Genomic DNA, 21093 nt, shown 5'->3' on the forward strand with positions numbered 1-21093 from the left:
ATCCATGTTCTGTTTACAGCATCATGATGGTCTCATCCGTGTTTGGCGACATCACGGTGAACGCACATTGGAAGCGTGTATTCATCATCGCCATACTGGCGTATCACCCGGCGTGATGGTGTGGGGTGCCATTTGTTACACGTCTCGGTCACCTCTAGTTCGCATTGACGGCACATTGAACAGTGGACGTTACATTTCAGATATGTGATGACCCGTGGCTCTACCCTTCATTCGATCTCTGCGAAACCCTGCATTTCAGCAGGATAATGCACGACTGCGTGTTGCAGGTCATGTACTGGCCTTTCTGGATACAGAAAGTGTTCGACTGCCGCCCTCAGATCTCTCACCAATTGAAAACGTCTGGTCAATGGTGACCGAGCAACTCACTCGTCACAACACGCCAGTCACTACTCTTGATGAACTGTGGTATTGTGTTGATGCTGTATGGTCAGCTGTACTTGTACACGCCATCCAAGCTAAGCTGTGTTTGACTCAATGCCCAGGCGTATCAAGGCCGTTATAACGGCCAGAGGTGGTTGTTCGGGGTACTGATTTCTCAGGATCTATGCACCCAAATTGCGTGAAAATGTAATCACATGTCTGTTCTGGTATAATATATTTGTCCAATGAATACCCGTTTATCATTTGCATTTCTTCTTGGTGTAGCAATTTTAATGGCCAGTAGCGTATGTAGCCGCTGTACGTTTTACACCGAAATGACGGAAATCATGGGATAGCGATATGCCCATATACAAATGGTGCTGGTATCGCGTACATGGCGGAGATGTTATTTGTACTATAGTGATTCACGTGAAATGGTTCATTATGGCCGCTCGACGTCAAGTAACAGACTTTGAAAGCGGAATGGCAGTTGGAGTTAAACGCATGAGACATTCCATTCTAGACTTAGTTGGAGACCTCGATAATCCGAGATCCATAGTGTCAAGAGTGTGCCGAGAATACCAAACTTCAGGCATTACCTTTCACGACGGAGAATGCAGTGCTCAATAGCTTAACGACCGAGAGCAGTGTCGTTTCCGTAGAGTTGTAAATGCTAACGCACAAACAGACTGCATGAAATAACCGCAGGAATCAACATGGGACGTTGGACAGTGCGGAAAAATTTTGCCTCAATTGTCAATGGCAGTAGACCACCGGCGCGAGTGCCTTTACTAACAGCATATCATCGTCTGCGGCACCTTTCGGGGGGTCATGACCATATCTCTTGGACCTTAGACGACTGGAAAACCATGGAATGGTCAGGTGAGTTCCGATTTCAGAAGGTAAGACCTGATGATAGGGTTCTAGTGCGGCACAGATTCCCACGAAGCCATGGGCCTATGTTGTCAATAATGCACTGTGCAAGCTAGTGGTGGCTCCATAATAGTCTGGGATCTTGCCCAACTGAACCGATCATACTGGAAATGATTACGTTTGGCTAGGCATGGAGACCATATTGAGCCATCCACGGACCTTATCTACCCAAAAGACGATGGAATTTCTATGGATGACAATGCACCATGTCACCGGGCCACAACTGTTCGCCGTTAGTTTGTAGACCATTGTGGACAATTCCGGCAAATAATTTGGCCACTCAGATCGCCCGACGTGAACCCTGTCGAACATTTACGGATATGATCAAGAGGTCACTTCGTGCACAACATCCTGCGGCGTCAAGACTTTCGCAATTCCGGACAGTTAAAGAGGCAGCATAGTCAATATTTCTGCATGGGACGTCGACCTGCTGGCCTATACTGGGCAAAACGCAGAACGACATGATGTTAGGAGTTATCATGACTTTTGTCGCTTCAGTCTATAATGTCATCCACCCACCTGGCACTATGTAGTCGCCTTATCTCGAGGTGTCCGGCACAGAAATTCACTGGCTCAGCTTCGATTCATTCAGCTGCCTGCATGTCTCACCCACTTCCAGTTTATTTTAGTGGTTGTGACAACCACTAACCCCTCCCATCTTTCCCCTTACCCTTTGCATAATGGTTCTTCCATGTACAAAACAGCCTGAAGCGTCCGGTTACTTCACAAATACATAATTTGTTAAATATTTGATTTTAAGAAAGTGAAACATCATCAATTAAAACTCAAAAGCCTAATTATGTACACTTTATTAGTTTCAGATTATTCATCCTTAAAGTAATGAAAAAAATCATAACCAAAACTGGTAAACCGAAAGAGTGATAGTGACTTTATGAGGTTAACGTAAGACCGTTTTGGCGAATAGTCCACAGCGTTAAACTGTTTATTTTAGGCTTTATCATCGCTAATATAGCTTATGAAAGCAGTCTCGTTAATTTCTTAAAAGTCAGTACCGCCATTAGACTGTTGTTTATTTGCAGTGTTACATTTACGCTCATACAATCATGATTTCGGCTTCCGAGTGCCATTATCAAGTGTTTTAAGTGTTATACAGTGCCTAAGATGGGATACTCTCGTATTTAAAATACACTGTTAGACACATTGTCTAAGGGTCTATATTCCTGGTAAAGGCTACTGCTTTGTTTCACCACTGAGTATACCCAAACTCGTTAAGCTGCAGTTCGACGATACTGTTTCTTACAAATATTACAATGTCAATTTTGTAATTTACATGATGGTTATGTTACAAAATACAGATGCTCAGATACGCTCCACTCATTATTTGGTATGATGCAGGTATTCGAGTTCTTACTTTAGTGCTCGGTTAGGTTGTTTAATAATTTTTCTTTCAGTGATTAGATATTAGTCGATGTTTCAATACTCAGATGTGTGCAGATCAGGCATTTAAGAGAACTTTTAATTTATTTGTGCGATTGCGTTGCGTACTGAACCGTTGGGCATGCTTGGCTAACAGGCAGCGCGGGATTAGCCGAGCAGTCATGGACTGTACGGCTGGTCCCGGCGGAGGTTCGAGTCCTCCCTCGGGCATGGGTGTGTCTGTTTGTCCTTAGGATAATTTAGATTAAGTAGTGTGTAGGCTTAGGGACTGCGATCCCCTCAAACATTTATTGATCAGTTGTGTGCAATAGCAGGAAATGTTTAAACTCAGGGTTTTCTGAGACATAACAGTTTTCGAGAACTTACAACTTCCCCCTTGCTGGTATCGTTTCAAATCCCTGCATTCCGCAGAACTATAACGGGGTGTTTGTCCTGAGTGATTCACGGAATATGTACGCGAACGTCCGATTTTTATATGCTCCTAGTCCCAGTACCCGGATAATGCTAGCCGGCCGAAGTGGCCGTGCGGTTAAAGGCGCTGCAGTCTGGAACCGCAAGACCGCTACGGTCGCAGGTTCGAATCCTGCCTCGGGCATGGATGTTTGTGATGCCCTTAGGTTAGTTAGGTTTAACTAGTTCTAAGTTCTAGGGGACTAATGACCTCAGCAGTTGAGTCCCATAGTGCTCAGAGCCATTTGAACCATTTTGATAATGCTAGCGGTATTCGCCACGCTCGTGTATAAAAATGATGGCATGTACATTTCGCTAATACATCGTTGTTTTACGGTAAATTATTAGCAGGAACCAATTTTGCTTTATTTAATATGTGTGTTGATGGTCTGATGTACCGTTTCGAAATACTAATGATAATCACTGAACTCTAATTCACGATTCACTAACCCATTTACTATCCCAGTGTAAGAACTTGAATGCTGAATTCCGAATCATTTGAGTATATTTGATTCTGGTACAGTAAAACTGGTATATGCTTGCCGACGATCATTCAAGCAAACTATTGGAGAGCTATCGTCGGAAACTTGAGGAACTAAAAGCCAAGTCGTTTCCGTTGCAGGCCATAAATCAATTCATTATCTTCTATAGCTTGTGAAGTAGACCTTCTCTCCATATTTAATAGAAAATGATTCAGATAAAATTGAAATGGAAGTACAGCCACAGTGCGTCCCTCTCCTACCTATCTCATGGTCGTGTGTTCTGCCTTGCGAACCTTTCTTTTATATATATCGACTCAGCTATTTCCCAAGTAAGCTGACAGATTACACTTTATTTGTACCCCCATGCAGCCAAAGCACATAACATCTAATGTGACAATGCAAGAGTTTGAGTGTAAAATAAACGTTTCTTTATTGGGAGTAATTTCAGTAATTTAGAACCTCCTTGTTGGACGCCTCGTGTAACTTTCAGTTCTCATTATTCTGGTGAAGCTAAACACTCCGCTTGTCGCGGTATTCTCAGAGATGCGAACATATTCATTTTGTCGGAAAACTTGGAAGCAGCACGAGTCTCGCAACACCTTCTCGTTTACTTTTCTGTGTCAGGGAGTACGTTACTCAATATTGTCTGTGTTGTGAACAGTTTAATAGTACAGGTATGAGAAACGAATTGCATCAACGAAAAACCGTGTGAGCAGTAGTAGTGAGGTGACAAAAGTCATGGGGTACCTCCTAATACCGTGTCGGACCCGATTTTGCCCAGCGTAGTACAGAAACTCGACAAGGCATGTTCTCAACGAGTCTTTGGATGTCCCCTGCAGGAACATTGGCCCATGCTGCCTTTACAGTCGTCCATAATTGAGAAAGTGTTGCCAGTGAAGATACTATGCACGAAATACCTCTCGATTATGTCCCATAAATGTTCGACGGGATTCATATCGGGTGATCGGAGTAGGCAAATCATTTGCTCGAGTTATCCAAAATGTTCATCTCAAGCCAATCGCGAACAGTTGTCCCTCGGTGACATGGTGCATTGTAATCCATATAAACCCTATCGTTGTTTGAAAAGATGAAGTCCATGAACGGCTGCAGACGGTCTTCAGGTATCCGTACAGAACCATTTTACAGTCAATGATCGGTTCCGTTGGATCAGAGGACCCACTTCACACCATTATGGAGTCACCACCAGCTTGCACAATTCCTTTTTGACAACTTTGGTCCATGGCATCGAGGGTTCTACGTCACACTTGAACCCTACGATGAGCTGTCACAAACTAAAATGGGTACTCATTTGACCATGTAACGGTTTTCCAGTTGACTGGAGTCCATCCTACATGGTCACGAGTCCAGAAGAGGCGCTTCAGGCGATGTCGCGCTGTTAGCAAAGGCCTTAACGTCTGTCATCTGTTGTTAGAAAAAGCTTTAGCATCGGCCGTCTGCCACCATAGCCCGTTAACGCCACATTTCGACGCGCTGTCCTAACAGACACGTTCGCCGTACGTCCTACGTTGATTTCTGCTGTTACATCACGCAGTGTTCCTTGTCTGTTAGCACGCCGCTTGTCTCAGTGGTTAAGTGAACGCCATCGGCTACTGTGTTGTCCGTGGTGAGAGATAATGCCTAAAATTTGGTAATCTCGGCACACTCTTGACACTGTGGATCTCGGAGTAGTGAATTCCGTAACGTGTCATGCCTTGTGTACGTGATTTTGCTATCATCTGTACATGTGCATATCGCTATAACGTCACTTTTCTGACCTCAGTGAATGTCAGTTTTATTACTGATGAGTAAATTGTATTTTCTTGTAAGTGCCAATTAGCATGTAATTTCACAACTTACCTGATTGTTTAAAAAATAAATAAATTTTCGCAAAAAACCTCCATGTATCTGGCAGGTGTTACACGTCTTGTTTGGATTTCCACATACTACTTTTTCATTAAATTTACAGCAAATATTCCCTAAAAGAATTACACTGTATGTTATCTTTCAATGAACCTCAAGAGAAATAAGTGCAAATCTCTAACGCATGCCTGAATGTGAATGCAGATGCTAGCGAAGCCTGACCTCCAACGAATGCCTGAATGTGAATGCATATGCTAGATAATCCTGTGGTTTATGCTTTTGTATCTCACCAGTAACTGCACCTGTGTGATGTCCACAGCACGTTGAAAGTTTCATTTGTCGTCAGAATAGTGTTCTTTGTAACTGAGAATGCATTATGTTGGAGCTAAGCGAATTCAAAGGTTGGCCTATTGTTGGCGCTCGTATGACGGATGTGTACGTAAGCAAGGTACTCGAAGTGTTCGGTGTTTCAGAGGCAACGTGTCGAAACTAGTACTGCATGCAGCGGAAGTGGAAAAACGTCATGAGCTAAATCACAACACAGACGAAAGTATGTTTTGAGTGATCGTGACAGTCATTTAATATGATTGTAACGAAAAATAAGAGGCCGACAGCTGCAAAAGTCACGGAAGATGTGAATGCTGCACTTGCGAAAGTAGCTCCATTACCTGTGAATAGCATGATGAGCAGTAATTTCAAAACCACGTATGAGTCATGCAAATGCCTGTAACACAAAAACGTAGTGCTGGATCCGCAAAACCTGAGCTATGGACCAATCAAAGCATGAAATTTGGTCGAATGAGTCTTTTTTCACAGTGTTTCCAACTTCTGGCCAAGTTTACGCCCAGGGAGTGAAATATGGCAGGGTTTTTGTATTGGTTTGGGCAGCCATATCGTGGTATTCCGTGTGCTAAATGGTTACACTGCAGGATCACATTTCTGTCAAGGATTATGTGACCATTTTGGCTGATAATGTACATCCCATGGTACAAGCCTTGTTCCTCAATGGTGATGCTGTGTTCCTAGACGACATCATTCAGGCTTGGTTTCGTGAGCGCGAGGATAAACTGTCGCAGCTCTCTTGCCCACCACAGTTACCAGATCTCATAGTTCCCGAGCCACTGTGGTTGACTTCGGAGAGAACGGCGCTTGATCGCGATCCATCTCCATCATCGTTAAATGAACTTGCCACTCCATTGCAAGACGTTCGTTGAAAAGCGTGCAGGACGTGTAGGTGACTCTAGGCTGTTTTGAATGCCACTGGTTTCCTCTACCCCATTAGGCATGGTAATGTGTTGTGGTTCTTGGTGATTCCACATTTTTGTCCATTTCTTGCAAGTTCAGTGGAAGCCACATTCAGTGACAGTAGATAGTAGCGAACCAAGCGCAACAGAAAACGGTGTTTGTTTCAGTAGTGACAGCGAGCAAAGAGCTTGCTGAAGAATTTTATAGCGATACACTGTTGCTCGGAGTGCGCTGGATTTTGGCGTTATTTTTTATCTTTGCTGATATTTCGCTCTGCAGAACTGAGAGGGCAGCCTGGCAACGCTCCAGCTGTTCACTATTCAGCCAGTTTTAAAATATGGAAGATTACCTAAAATGTTAAAAATACTTTTAAAGGTGTTTTAAATTATTAAACTTTTTTATTTTCATGATAGTAAAATTACTTTAAAATTAGTGTTTAACATTAAAATTACCATGAGAGAAACTTCCCGGCAGATTAAAACTGTGTGCCGGACCGAGACTCGAACTCGGGACCTTTGCCTTACGGGGCAAGTGCTCTACCATTGAGCTACCCAAGCACGGCTCACGCCCCGTCCTCATGGCTTTACTTCTGCCAGTACCTCGCCTCCTTCCTTCCAAACTTTACAGAAGCTCTCCTGCGAACTTTACAGAACTAGCACTCCTAGTAGGGCACTTGCCTGCGAAAGGCAAAAGTCCCGAGTTCGAGTCTCGGTCAGGCACACACTTTTAATCTGCCAGGAAGTTTCATATCAGCGCACACTCCGCTGCAGAGTGAAAATCTCATTCTGATACCATGAGAGAGTTTAAAAGAAACTCTGCACTGTGCTAGAAAGTCGTGCGAAGTTGAGGGGTGCCACGGAATCAGTAGTATCGGAGTGTATGGCTATGGGGAAAGAGTTATGATCTATGGTAGACCCTCCCCCACACACCGCAAGGCGACATTTATTGATGTATCACGATTTAGTTTTACCTGCGGCAATGATGTAGATGAATGCGCTAATTAGCTTAAAGTTGATCTCTTTGTTGTTCTCACAATATCGTTCTAAGTTTAACATAAACTTCATTCATCTCTACATTGACTACCACCACGAAGCTTTTGGACAGGAATACACAGCTTAAATAATTAAGTGGGCGCTGATAATTAATTCTTATGAGAAACTGAGTTAGCTACCTAGTAGGTACATGCTACCCTTTCGAGCTGATGACAACAGCGACGTGTCGTGGCATATACGTGCACGAAAAACCAAAAAGCGTCTGGGTAGCCATGATGAACCTTGACTGTCTATTTGCCAATCACAGCTCATGAAGGGCAGGGCGGAAGTTGCTTACGTACCGCTCGGTGGCGTCTCAGCAGTGCTAAGCGGTATCGAGGTCAGGTTACCGAAGAAGGAGGAGCAAGAGGGGAGGGGAAGCGCGGGCAGTGGGACTCTCATGTTTATGGAGTGTTGCTCAAACAGTTCAGCAGCTACGGGCTGATGCATTATCTTGCCGGAGAGAGGCGCCACCTGAAATATGACTATAGATATTGTTCACCTAATTAATCTCTGTAGCTCCACCACCTGCCTGTATGATGACCCGCTGAAACGTGGGCTGCATCACCTCAGATGTTTGCGACGTCGTCGTACTATGGAGTCGGTGCGCACCAGTGTTCAGCCACTGTGAGAAGGAAACAAAAAAACGTAAAAGTACTAGTGTAGTTTTCATTTTTTGAATGCTTTGTGGGAGTTTCTTACGTTTTTACTATTACATGTATAATAAACAATAAAAATGTAGCAAAAGCAAAGTTCAGAGTGCAGGGTATTTGAGCTTTCATAGCATTAACATTATCACATAATATTATGTTCATTTGTGCATTTTCTATTTAAATGTGTCTTTTCGTAAAAATAAAGTTTAAAGTATGTTTGTATATATTTTTTGGCTCTGAGCACTGTGGGACTTAACATCTGAGGTCATCAGTCCCCTAGAACTTAGAACTACTTAAACATAACCAACCTAAGGACATCACACACATCCATTTCCGAGGCAGGATTCGAACCTGCGACCGTAGCAGTCACGCGGTCCCAGACTGAAGCGCCTAGAGCCGCTTGGTCACACCGGCCGGCATCTCTCTCTCTCTCTCTCTCTCTCTCCCTCTCTCTCTCTCTCTCTCTCTCTCTCTCTCTCTCTCTCTCTCTCTCTCTATATATATATATATATATATATATATATATATATATACTACGTGACATGAATGTAACCCTTTACATGGAAAACTGAACAGTTCCACTGAAATTACTGAATGCAGTTTCTATGGTTATTTAAAGATAGCGCTCTGTTATATCACACCTGGGACAATGTGTGACAAAAAAATTTTAGGAACCTAAGGGCTAGATTACTAAACCATCGCAAAATTTGCAGATGCAGTGTTACTAATTCGCGGTTCCTGCCAATGTGGTATTATCAGTATAGGGTGTAAAAGAGGACAGTTTGTACTTATTTTGTATGTGCTATGCCGTTGGAGACCCTATAATTGGAGCTAAGTAGTACATAAACTATAAATTATGACTTCCTTTGGATGAAATATTGAGTCGTAGGATTTACGATGGCTTAGTAGCAATGTAACACTTCCACTCTGCCCCCTCCCCCCCCCCCCTCCCCCCTCTTCAGTGTCTTAGGCTTTAGCAACGTGACTGAGTACTCGAAAAATACGGGTTTATATCTCCTACTTATCTGGATCAACTTACATTTTTCTATATTTAGAATTGGCTGCCATTCATCACACAAAGTACAAAACATGTCGAAGTCATCCTGTACGCTCTTACAGTCAGTCAAAGACGAATCTTCCCGAATACCACAGTATCATCAGGAAGCAACCGTAAATCACTCCTCACCGTGGCAGATTATTTATGTATATATAAAATAATAGCGGACCTATCACTTAGGAGAATAAACAATTCTACTAAAGCTATCCTGTTTTGGGGTGAAAATAAATATCATGTGACTAGGGCCTCACGTCGGGTATACCGTTCGCCGGGTGCAAGTCTTTCGATTTGACGTCACTTCGGCAACTTGGGCTTCGATGGGGATGAAATGATGATGATTAGGACAGCACAACACTCAGTCCCTGAGCGGAGGAAATCTCCGACCCAGTAGGGAATCGAACCCGGGCGCTTAGGATTGACATTCTGTCGATATGACCACTTTTTTCTTTTTAATCTTATTTTGTTCGTTTTTTAGTTCGTTGTATATGCTCGGGGCGGACGTCGCGAGACACCCGTTTCAGTTCGTCGTTGATTCATTATCCCCCGTTTTTTTTTTTTTTTTATTACAGAGGGCAGCTAACCCTCTGACTGAACACGCTGAGTCACCGTGCCGCCAAATTCCACTCAGCTACCGGGGGCGGACTGTTCTGGGGTACTGTTGTGCAGTATGGGCCCTTTCAGATGGGATTGACGGAGAACACCTCAGTATTTCAGAGAATCACAGCCCGTTGCATATTATCGCGAAACAGAGTGTAATAATACGCGATTTAGGGTTAGAATCATTGGGGCAAATGCGTTCACAGAATTTCAGTCGCCAGCTATCTCCTCCGAATGGGAACATATTTTGCAGTCCCCCACCTACACAGGGAGAAATGACCATCCAAAATAAATAATTCAGAGCTCGCACGGAAGTATTCTCGTGCTCATTTTCCCTAAGTGCTATTCGAGAATTGAATGGTCGAACAGTTTGAAAGTAGTTCTGTGAGTGCACTGTCAAACACGTAAATTTGATTTCCATAGTAGTCGTGTAGATGAAGATGACGACATGTCCACCTTTCTCTCGTAGCTCGAGCTAGTGCTCCGCCTCTAATGACCCTACCGGCGACGGGATGTCAGACCCCAGTCTTTCCTCCCTTCGACTGCCAGCCACAGGCAATGTTATATGAGCTTTCAGATACAGACGGCTTAAATATCCATTCCTGAGTGGGCTCATTCTCAGTTAATCAGGACCTGTAAATGAAAGTGCAGCGACTGGCTGGAAATTCCACACGAACACCGTGCCTTAATTCACTTCTCCAGGACCTCGCACTTCTCCAGGTCACACAATCAATGATCATTTTATCTCGCCGGAATAAAAAAAAAACATGGTGGGATCACGTACACGAAATGCGATTTACTTAATTTACCTAGCGCTAGTTTATCGGATCACGTAATTTAATTTCCCGCAATAAGTGTTCCTCGGCCCGCGGTGCGAGAGTGGAGGGCCACGGATGAAAAATAATGCGCACTCCCCCATTATCGAATGTTATCGGCCGGCGCCCGGGGCTGTGGCCCGGCGAGAGTGAGTTCGCGAGACACTGGCCGTGGCCGGGTCGTTAATGGCGGCGCGGCCCGATAACGCAATAAATAGGCTAGGACCGCCTTCGTCACGGCGGGGCTGTAAAACTTTTTATCACGCCCGTAGATTGCGTTATTTGTCGCTCCGGGCTCTGGAAATTTATACGGCAATTAGATTGTAAACCGGTGGAGTTGGAAGCTCGGTGGCAACTGTCTCTGGCAACTTGAGGGACTGTTATGGTGGGTCACGGGAGTAGCAGGGGGAAGAGTGAGGGAGGCGGGGGATCGAGGGCGGGCTGAATGGTGTTACACGGCAATCGGTGAGTGGTAGCGCGTTTCGTATGTTTCTCCTGAGCTGTGCCACGTACAACCTGCAGTGACGTGTTGGTACCCCGCTTAATTAGTGAAAGGCCGGTCGGAAGTGTACCGGTATATTACAGGGCGCATGAATGAACTGTACAATGTTGCGAAGCTTTCCTAAGAGTTTTAAAAGACAAAAAAACTCGTATTTACTATTAAAAACAGTCTTAATCATGATTTATTTATCAAGGTGACCGGTTTCGACCACTACTGTTGGTCATCTTCAGATCATTGAGCAGGGAGCCCTTTCTGTTGGAGAATTCTCTTACAGAAAGAGGTTCCTACTCAATGGTCTGAAGATGACCACAGTAGTGGTCGAAACCAGTCACCTTGATAAATAAATCGTGATCGAGACTGTTTTTAATAGTAAAGATTTGTGAGACATTGATCACTGCCTCTCCCGTAATGCGTATGAGGCAGAACGATAACGTGCTATATGATTTGAGTCTATAGACATACATTTATTTGTCTACAAACAGCGTTATTATTATTTATTTACCATTAATTAATTATTGTTGTTATGAATGTTATTGATATTGTTGGTCTGATGTGGTATCTACGTAATCAATTACAACCTGTTACGACTTCAAAATATGTCAAAAACACGACGTATTCTATGAAAGACGGAATCGATCTAAAAGAATCAGATAAATAGGTAGATAATAAATAAATATACGTATGTATTTTCCTGTGCTATGCAGCAAACAAACGGTTCAGTGTTCTGATTGCTGACAGCCTAGTTAGCAATAAATTTCTGTTCTTTGCATATTTCTGCTGTGTTGCTCTTATAGCAGATATCAATTACAATTTTATTTCTGTACGTAAATTATCATATACTATAGGTTTTATCGATTGACAAACCCTACACAGAAATCCTTCATGTCTCGATAGATGGTCAAGAATCTGTACTCCTTCCTGTATCTTTCCACAAACTATTCTCAGCGCTCATTCTTACAAGGACATATTCGGTTATGATCTTGATGAAGTGTAGCACAATTACACTGAAATATAAAGCGATCATGGGGTGAAAATGTTTATTTACGCAAAAGATGGGTTTGAGAGGCCCCATGTATACTGCAATATACTTTCATTTGGGACACTTCCACTCTTTGTCTTTTGGTATACTGTAGTAAGCTGATATTAAGCTCCATCCTTACATTACCATTAACATCAGCATTACTTGTTTCATGCTACTTAGCACTACAATAGTTCTATTTTATCAAGAAAAGGATCATTCTTGTCGCATCTGCTTTATGGCCTACAAACTTAATCGCTGTAGATTAATGGTGGCAGTAACTCATTTAGTCAAGGTATGGAACAGGATCTACAATACAAGTATCTGAATATTTAAACACATGCTTTAAAAATCATTCATGTGATTCGTGGCATATTAATTCCCTTAATATATGAAATTGCACTAGTCAAGACCATAATCTAATACGAAAATCCAAAAAATTGAAATGTTCATGAGATAACTGTATTGGATTTCTGTGTAAAGTATATCTCTATAATTGAACATTGCGGCACCTACATATTCTAAAGATTTAATTTCGGATTGAAAATTAAAAACGGTTTGATTCCCGAACTCTAACGGGTGAGCTGCTGCTCGGGGGGGGGGGGGGGGGGGGCTAAAATAAAAATCCTCTGGAAATTCTGAGTTGGCAGTATAAACGTCATAGCTGGAGCCCTAGAATTCGCTTTTACACACTTCCAATAACGTTCCACTGTTCCATGTGCTGCTAAACCCCAAGGAATACTAAATAGAAGAGCTAACAGTAAATGAATGTTACTTGCTGCACACAGCAATTAATAACAGAAAATTGCACACACTCAACATAACCTAAAGAAAAAGCCGTAGTGTGGTCGTTTGATGTCATGCAGAGAGGGCCACACTTGCTGACAAAGATGCACGCTCTGCGATCTTTCTCAAACTATTTTACACACTCTGTTCGGTAAAAAATACATTTCTGTGTCACTTGTATCTTTATATATCAACTGGGTGGTGAAGTGCCCATCAGCTCTCTAATTGTCACACTCATTATGACATTCACATTTAAACAACACGCTGTGTGAAATTCTGAAAGTTTGAATTGGTAAATAGCAGTTCCTATGATTCTTTATTTCGTGTATATTACACGATATGTTAATTCTTCTTTACACTTGAGAGGAGATCTATCTGCGTGCAATCTTTAGAAAATTGATTTTATGTAGCGCATTCATTTCCGATCGCACTTGTGTTAGAGTGAAATATTCATAATATCTTGTAAAGCATTCGAGATATAGAAACGACATTTGGTATGAATGGTAACATTCAAAGAGGAGAGTATTTTGTCTATGATTAACATGTAGCAGAAGCTACAGTCTTTATTTTATTTCATTTTTTCAAATCAGTACCGTAAAGTTTTTGACAACTAACGAATCGAGAATTGCCAGGATTAAAAACAGAAACCTCATCGTTAGTGTTACTGCAAACAGCCACAATGAGATTTGTTGTAAGTTATTAACCTCTCTGAACGCCATTTACCATTTTAATAAGACTTTCTGTTTCAGACCTCCGTCGCAATAGCTACCGTAAGATGCGTTTGTGCAAATTATACGATTACTGTGTTTTGGCAAAAGAAGTAAAATTGAGCCTGTCAACGAGAGAAATGTAGCCATGATTCATAAATAATGCTTCTTCAAATAAGAAAAGGCTAAAATTCTAGACAAGAATAAATCGCCAATTCTGTTGCAGTTTTGGCAGAATCCTATAACTCATCGTATTTTAAATAGTGAACATCTGAGACTGAAAGTTACCAAAGAATTTTCTATCTGCACTTCAGTTATTTTTGGCGTATGAAAAACTGCAGCAGATAGAGTACAATCTTTCCTTGCTTAATCCTTGTATAGTGAAGGAGTGGATCTACTACAAATATCTGTTAATTAATTAGTGATACTGGGTCTGACTAATTGCTGGAAAGGTTCTGAAAGTCACCAGCGTTTTCTAGTCCCAGCTCTTCACTAATAAAAATATGATGGGTTACAAGATTCCGCTAAAACTACCAGAGAATTGGCCATTTACTTCTGTTTGAAATGTTAGTCTTTTCCCATTTGCAGAAGCATTATCAGTTATCAGTAACGGCTACATTTTTCTTGTTGACAGGATTAATTTTGCTACTTTTGCCAAAACACACTACAGTTTGCACAAACTCCGCTTGCAGTAACAATTGCGAAAGACTCCTGAAACAAGATGTCTTATTAACCAAGCAGTTTGTGACCAGAGAGGTCAATAACTTATATAGAACCTCACTGTGTTAATTTAAAGTAACATAAGATGAGGAATTTCATGTTTCTCACTTTTGCGAATTCTCTTTTCATTAGCTGTTGATGACCTTAAAGAAATTACGGTACTGGTTTAAAAACAATAAAATAAAAACTGTAGCTTCTGCTATATCTCTATAGATAAGAAACTTCTGTATGTTAACCATACAGTAACATACTATCCGTTTTGTGTGCTATCATTTGCCAAAATCTCTGTTCAGTATCTCTAATGGTTATAAATAATTCATTCTCGCACTGCGCGACTGGAAGAACACACTACATGCAATTCATTTTCTCGAGATTGGAGAGAGACAGAGACGTCTCTTAAGACTAAAGAAAAATTCAAATTTTTAGCTTAATTTTGTACAAAGTAACATATGGTGTAATGTGAACCAAATGGAAAATCTTAGAGACCACTATTTTTCATTGGTAAGTTGTAGAATTTCATGCTTTGTCTTACTTAAATGTGAATATCACAATTAGTCATTTAAAAGTTACAGTTATTGTAGAAATTATTTTTTTTACTGAACAAAAGATTCTGCAAATTGTTTGAGAAAAACTGCTAGTCATGCACTTCGAATCTGTCAGTGCAGTGCTTCGTCAACTCTCCCCTGCTCTGCTTGATATTGCATGACTCTTCCATGACCTCCTCAGTTAGAGGTGACTCATTGCAATTTACTGAAAATAAATTTATGCACTTTCATATATATACACAATATCCATTAATCTTGGTCACTGAACTAAAAATCTGATTATATTATGAATGTAATGATATATTATCTGTGGCTTGTGATATTTACTCCCCAATAGTCCTTTAAAATATGTCAGCTGCAATGTCCTAGCTTGTTCAACATATAAAATCATCAGTTTGGAGTGGATTCACAGCAGACTGAATATAAGTGATTCAGTTTCATGTTGCTCCTCACAGTTTCCCTCCCTCTTAGGGGACTGTTCTGCACATAAACCACAACAGTCATATGTGTACTACATTCCCCTAACTCGAAGCTGGGTGGCAGTTCAGAAGTTCTTAGCATGAAATATTTTGTTTTTAAAAAATGTTAATAATTTAACTTTTCCCTATGTGTCGTAATTCTCCCATCACTTAGTAAAAATTTGAAATTAATATTCTCCTCACTTATATCCGAAATTATTGTCTTTGCAGTGAATACAAAAACAATTTGTACTAGATCGTTAGAACATTTAGCTAGTCTTACAGACAGCAGGTGAACGAGACATGCGATTAATACTCCCTGAACGTTCACTCCGCATGCCCTGCTTGTCTCTTCTTTTTTTATTTGTTCTGCTTTTGAGAATCTAGTGACTTCTACAACGTTAATTTCAACTGTGAACATCCGTCTCGGTTGCCCTCTCTCTCCTTCTCCCATCTTTCCCTCAACCCGAGTGGTGAACTGGGATGAATAATGGAATGATTGGATTACTGTTTCCAGTGGTCAGCTGTGTCTCCTGGTGTAACCACTTATTCGGTTTAAACCTGGTCAGTCCATCATATCTTCAATATTCTCTTCCTGTACTGAACTGATATAAATAAAGGTTCGCTTTTATTTCAGACAAAAGTTGTTAGGGATTCAATCAAGTGAACTTTCGACAGTGGTAAAAAAATTAATTAAACCTTAATTCTTCTATATTAAATCATATCTCACAACAACAACAACGACAAATCATTTAAGACTGTTCACATGGTTTCTTTGACGCTTTTCTGTGCTGGTAATTTCAGGTTCTTGCTTCTGTATGGGACAAACAGGCAGAAATGATTTAATCCACTCCAAAAAAATATGGATTCTCTTCGACTCAAAAACTTAAATAAGTCCAGCTTTGCATCACATGTTGCTCATCACAAATTCTCTGTTTGTGATATCAGTGACAAGTTTTCTGTTCTACAATATGGTGGATAAGGAATACAGATGGGTTAGAGATTTCCATTTGAAATCCACAATGACCTCAAGAAGTCCTTAACAATCAAGCAGAATCAATAACAGAACTCTTTCTTCTAGAATTTCCAACACATTCTGGAACCAAAAGACTAAAAAAGACAATAACAAGACATACTGATCCTCCCACATAATCACGTTCTTTCAGTCTTGTAACAACTATTATATTCTATATCTCATTCATTGTGTAAACCATTCACTCCTTAATTATATAGTAAATATTTCACTCTCTTTGTATGGTAAGAACTACAACATTCTGTAAGTGATTCACTCTTTAATTACATAGCAAAAAGTTCACTCTATTTGTTTATCTTTGCAACCCATATTCCTTGTATATTATCAGTGTAGAAACACAACTGCAGTTAGCAAGATGCGGTTAAATATATTATCTGTATTTGTAAATATTTATTTATAATGTAATGCATCTTAGGCCAAGGCCAAAGATTGCGATGTTGCAGCATTATATCTATTGTATACAATTTCTTTGTATTTACTTCCAGTACAACCCTTTACAGCAGTCGAACGCAATGTAAAAAAATATTAAAGACTGAGTAATAGTAATAGTAATATTTACGTAAAAATTACTTGACATTTTGTTGGAATGTTGCTGGCCTATGTTCACGAAATGGTGTAGAGTGTATGCAGCACTTACCTGTATATGACTTGCATGTATTCACATTGCAGAAAGCACCACACACACTAAAAAGTTTTTGCCACATGAGAAACATATACAAACATCTATCACAAATAGACAATGGCGAAGAAATGAACTTTGAGAGATATTACAATATACACATTGATTTGCAGTAGGAAATTTAAAAAGAATAAACTTTACATTAAGTGCATTGAATATTCAGATAGCATTAATTACAAAAAAATCTGTAAATTTCAGAACTATGTTTCTTGCTTTTGCTGGTGGTTTTTGAATATAAGAAATTGATGCTGTTATTGGATTCATGCTCAACACTGAATTTAAAGTTGGCATGCATGCCGCTCAGCCTTGTTGCTAATGTCTCAATTTCCTCATTGGTACCAAAGAAAAGAATAATGGTATTATCCACATACCGTTTTAGTAGATGATTTTGTTATTGATGTGACTGTTATCGTTGAAAAAGTTTGCTCTGAGTGGTTTACGTAAATCTCTGCTAACTTCCCAGCTATAATGCTACACACTCCAAACCAGTCATTCTTTTCGTATATTTTGCTACTAAAACTGAAATTATTGTCTGACAGCACCAATGTAAGTAACTCAATGAGCTTATAGATCTCTGCCATGATCAGTTTCTTACGTTCAAGCAAATTGTTCCTGATCATATATATGGTTTCCTTAATAATGATGTTTGTATGAAGGTTTACAAAGTAGGAGTTCAAATCCGGCTCTCAATGGAATGTGCACGTCTTGAACTTTGTCACTAAGTTCATACATGCTCCTAATGGCGTATTTGTCTTCAGAGGTTTGGTAGGTGTTCTGAAGAGCTGGAAATTTGTTATTTAATCATCTCTTCCTTGAGCTAACAAGCGGTCTGATTGGACAATGTTGTTTATGCATCTGAGGCTGTGACCAATGGTGAGGTCAAGTAGGGTTCATAGCTATGCATTTACACATTCCTACTTATTTGGAAAGAAATTTAACTTCTTAAATTTAGTTTAAATTGTTGCCTCAAATTTGTATGATGAAAGTCTATTTAAGTTACGTTATTACTATTGAAAACTTCCTTGTTTTGGTCAACATCTTTATTTTCATACATTGCAGCTGCACATTTACCTTTGTTTCCTTTGACTACTACAGCGTTACTGTTAAAAATTTTAGAGTTCATGCAACTCACTTTCTCTTGGTCGCTGTTTTACGTGAATTTTTGTTTTTATGTGTATTGTGATTGTTTTATTGGTTTTGAAAGCTGTTATATTGGCTTCCCCTAGAGATTAATTTTGCAGCATCACATGCAATACGGCCTTTAAGTTAATTTACAACATTGATGGAAGCTGAGGAAATGAATTAAACTTTTTGCCATGGCTGGGACGTGAACCAGGTCTCCTTACCACTAAGCAGAAATGCTAGCCATACACCACCGCAGCACTATGGTAACAACGCTGTGTCGACTGTCCAAGTCCAGTGCTCTCCTCAAAAAAAGCTTCAGTTCTTATCTTCAGCTTATTTTCCCCTTCTCTGTAAGGGATAAGAAAGGAAAGATTGTACGCTATTTGCTGCAGTTTTACATATGTCAAAGATAAGACAAGTGTAGAAAGAAAATCCTTTGGTAAGTCTCAGTCCCAGCTGTTCACTATTAAAAATATGTTGAGTTATGGTATTCTGCCTATTATTTTAAGTTATTGCCATTAAGATTTGACTCTTCGTTGTGCTTTAGGCCTTTGCTTTTGAGGGCATGTTCACAATGTGTAAAACTGATGTTGGCTGAATTAGTACCAGTTTCACGGAACTGTTGTGGGCTTGCATGGTAATATTTGGCACAGCTTATTTTAATATGTAGGAGAACTGCAGTCTGGAAAGGCAATCACTTAGTTGCAACAATTCGCTATATAACTGTTTGTTGAGGATCTCTCTCTTTTTGTACTGTATTTTTATGTCTGCCTTGACCCAGATGATTTAACATTTTGTAGTAATAGTTATTTGTTTCTCACCACTTACATGTTCTTTGTGTGCCAAATATTTATACAATATCATTTAAGTAACATTTCCTATCAAACTAGTTGCTACATCTGTTCACTTCATTGGTTATTAATGCTCACTGAATGTTAAATACGCATAATATGTTGTTTACTCTTTTAAATTTACTGTTATCAATGTGTTTATTATAATACCTCCGAAAGCGAATTTCTTTGGTACTATTGTGTTTGTGATATCACCATCTTTGTGTACATTTGCAATATAGCAAAAACTGATTGCTGGGAGTGTGATGCTTCGCCAGTGCGGATATACACAAATCATATAACTGCTGCGTATAGTTTACAGTATTTCTTGAATACAAGGCATTAACATTCCAACAAGTAACTGGGGTTTTTCGACGTAAGTACTAGGTCTACTAATACTTAGTTTAAAATATTTGTTTACATTGTGTCCAATCGTTATGAAGAATAGATACGTTCAAATAAGCCTTTCCAAACATCGTTTTTCTAACGTAGGGTGCCACCATCCCAAGAATCTTTCTCTAAGAGGGGGAGTAAAGTGCATAAAACTTACATAAACTTCGTCCACATGTGCGTCTTGCGAAGAACCGTTCGGAGATGAACTAGTCGGTTCGAGCACAGTTACGGCACTATTTAATTAAATAATTATTTTAATTAGTTATTAATAGTGGGTGGTTGCTGTCTTTTAATTTTAAACAATCAGCCTACATTTTGCCCACAGTCACAGACTCAAAATATCAGTTTGCGACAAAACAGCCTTATCTCTTCTCCATTTCTCTACAATGAGCTCCATTATACCTTGACTGAGAATTTTCATTTCCGTTTTCCGATTTTCTATATTTCCTACCACGCTCAAACTTCTGACATTCCTCCCTCCGAGAAGTAGAATGTTACGCTCTCGTTGATTATTTCATCTTTTTCCCGCTGCCCCTTAGCTTTCCCCTCATGGAAATCGGAATTCGATACTAATCTGGAATTTAAAATGTATGTTCTTATTAGGAGGATGAGCCCACAGCCATCTATATATCTGACAGTGAATTTAACCTCGAAAGAGACCAGCAGTGATAAATAAAGAACTTATTATAGTTGTTTGGTGGAGACGATATTTGTCTTTGAATTTATGGTGCTACCAAGATGAAATCAACTGTCTTAAGTAAAAGTGTAAACACTAGTCACGGATTGCGGAGGATTACGAGGCGGTATTAAAGAGTTATCTGTGACCGTGAGACATTGATCAAAATTTTGCCAATCCCTCCAGCCATTATAGCCAAGAGATTACTTCTACCGATGGTACTGATCCTCTATTTAGGCAGCTCCTCATTTGGTCTCACGATCCTGAGTGAATTCCGTTCCAAACCTTCCCTCCGATCCAGGGAGGTATCGGGAATCAAAACCGGGTTCTCCTGCACCGAAGGCAGCAACATTAGCGATTCAGCTACGGAGACGGCCTTGTCCTAATGTAGAATATAATTTCTTACATATTTTGGTACTTGTCGGTATGAATTTCATCGTAACTTGCCACTGTCTTTTACAAAGAAGCTGTTCTGTTAGTAGATGTTACACACACATTTATTTCTCGACTAATAGTAGAAGCTTTACTCGGTATTATTTTATCCCTTAACTGTGCTGGTGGGTCTCGCAAAACATGATATTTTGCTTTGTAACACAACTACCACTCGAGTTAAACACCAGGTATCGTTGAGGATTTTCCTGATATTGGTATGTATAATCGTTTAACCGTTGTAGAAAGCTGTGTGCATTGTTGATACTCAAAAGTGAAATATTGCAATT

At 40.2% G+C, this 21093-nt stretch overlaps 1 protein-coding gene across 1 annotated transcript in view; it reads left to right on the forward strand.

Annotated features, from left to right (window-relative positions):
- LOC126413147 (lachesin-like) overlaps window positions 1-21093 on the forward strand; it is a 669513-nt gene that overhangs the window by 534736 nt on the left and 113684 nt on the right. The window lies entirely within an intron of this gene.

The sequence above is a fragment of the Schistocerca serialis genome, chromosome 7, assembly GCF_023864345.2.
Source record: "Schistocerca serialis cubense isolate TAMUIC-IGC-003099 chromosome 7, iqSchSeri2.2, whole genome shotgun sequence".
NCBI lineage: Eukaryota > Metazoa > Arthropoda > Insecta > Orthoptera > Acrididae > Schistocerca > Schistocerca serialis.